Here is a 2,475-nt window from a genome sequence, read left to right as displayed (position 1 = left end):
TAGGAATCGGCGTCTGTGCCGGAATGGTGGCAGCGTTGAGCTTATTGTAAGCATGAGCAATAAGTCACTTGCCTTTCGGCTTCCGAACACAAAACGTGGGTGTCGAATGGGGAGACTTGCTCTCACGTACTATCCCTGCGTCGTGCTTCGCACGGAAAAAGGGGTCAATGTCGTCGCACTGCTCTATGGGCAGGGGCCTTTGGCGTGTTACACAGTATTTGGTTTCCGAAACCAAGTTGATCTCATGACGCGCAACTAGGTCCGGAGGTAGAAGCGAAGACGGGTCTTTATAGACTACGTCTTGAAATTCCTTTACCAAAGGATTGTACGGATCCAAGGGATTCCGTAGGATCGACGATCCACTTCGTGCGTTCAGCTCTCTCTTGGTGTCCTCCAAGACATCTTCATCCAGAAGCAACGGCGAGTTTATCTCCTCGTGCGGTCGTACAATGACCACTTCGCACAAATCGCCTGCCTTCAAGGCACTGCCAAACAGTGTAAGTGATATCTCGTCCAGCTCAAGAAGAGCATATACTGCAGGCATAGCATCGAGGCGGACGTCGCCATCTTCCTCCCCCGTCGTATCATTGACGAGGGTGTATAACTGTGCAACATCGTCTACGGCAGACACACCCTGGATCAGGGTCGACGCCCGGCGTCTTGCAGCCAGCATACGGCGTCGCCGTCGCCTCTGTACAGAGTTTCTATGTCTCGTTAAGACCAGGGTGAACAACGCATTCCGCGTCGTTTGGTGTCACCCTCACTGTTCGCACCTTTGGAGCTCCGATGTTATCTCCAACATCCGACGAAGAGCTGCTAACCCCGCAGCCTTCGTCCAGTGGACAACGTGCCACTCCACGCGCATCTGAAGGGCCGTGCCCGAGATGCCTCGGACTCTGTCCGACCGCTTAATATCAAACTTGATGAAGGTGTACGTACCATGGAAGTGGTCATCCGCTTGTGAAGAAGCAATAACCTAAATCAAAAACAGTTAAATGGAAGCATCATTACTTTCTTTAGCCGTGTTGCGTGGTGGGTGGCTTTTCGGGGTTTGCAATCTGTTGTGCACTATTGCAAAATGACTCAGAAGGACACGATCGGGTCGTGTCGTTACATTGCAACAGCTGAAGCCAGCAGAAAGAAACTACCCTGTCCACGGCAAGGAGCATTTGGCAATGGATAATGCTCCGGTGAAATTGTGTGTTCACCTCTTGAGATCTCGCAAGCTTGCGATATGCAGTTCAGTCACCTCACTTGTCTCAGCGGATGGCTTGCTTGTTGTCATTCCTAACGGATTAAAACTTCAGGATCGCGTTCAAGCCGGGGAAATTCAACATGCTAGTTGACGCATTATCATGTCGTCCTGATTATGGGCTAGCCCATATTATATCAGCTATATCGAAAACGATTGCATCCAGAGCGGGAGTATCAGTTCCGCGATCAATAAATTTTGTTGAATTTTTCGCGCGTGTGTGCTTAACCACACTACGGGAGGGAGCATCACCTTGGTGATCAGTCATACCCAATGACCAAAAATCCGACGCGTCCACTATATTAGCGAGTATTGGCGTATACAGCTGGAGTCGGTTCCTTTGACTTTCCATCAAGCACAGAAAAGTTTCTGTCTTGAGGGATGGCATTAACCGGCAGCACTCCTTTATAAATTCTTTCCGTTGACCATAATCGCCATGGTCACCAACGAATAATTTGTTCTCAAGCGGTCAGTTCTGGACACCACCTGACCTATTGAACGAGCACCTACCATCAGATGTCACTCCAGACGACTTCGTATGAGTCTTAATCTGGGAATCTGTCAATTGCATGATCCATAGTATGGATCGTTACCGTCAGCAAACATCGTCCAAGCGCTTGAGCGCTTCTTCTGGTGCACAGCAAATGTGGGCTTACTACTTCCAAGGACTTCACCTAAGATAGGTGAGCTTTTCACAATCGTTTTCAACCATGCTTCTCAAGCCACGATATACCTAATAGGTCATACCGTTTGTCCATCTCGAGGTCTGTGAATACTTCCTTCATTATCAATTGAAGATCAACAGTAACTTTCTTCTTGGCGACCACCCCACCAGTAACCAACAAAGTCATTGTTTGTATTTAGTGCATCCAAAAGCACTTAAAAATGTCAGCAACACTTTGTTTCCAAGCATAGTTATACGATACGCCGGGGTAAAAAAGATTCTAATGTACGACCGTTGCCCTTCATACTCGCTGTGACCACAAAGAGACCACTTCAATTCGTGGCAGTAGCCCTCACGTAATACAATCATAACTGCATTTTCCAGAGTTGTCGTGGTCTGGTGGAGGCCTTCAGGCTTAGGAGGACCATTACTGCATCCCTCTATAAACTCAGGATTGATTGGACGTCAAAGACCTCGGGCGCTACGCGCACGTCTTCTGGTGGAGCTTTGACGAGTCATGAACCCACCTCTGCTAGGAGACAAAAGCGCTATTGGCAAC

Source organism: Plasmopara halstedii (genome assembly GCF_900000015.1).
Source record: "Plasmopara halstedii genome assembly, contig: Scaffold_292, whole genome shotgun sequence".
NCBI lineage: Eukaryota > Oomycota > Peronosporomycetes > Peronosporales > Peronosporaceae > Plasmopara > Plasmopara halstedii.
This window is presented reverse-complemented; position numbering follows the sequence as displayed.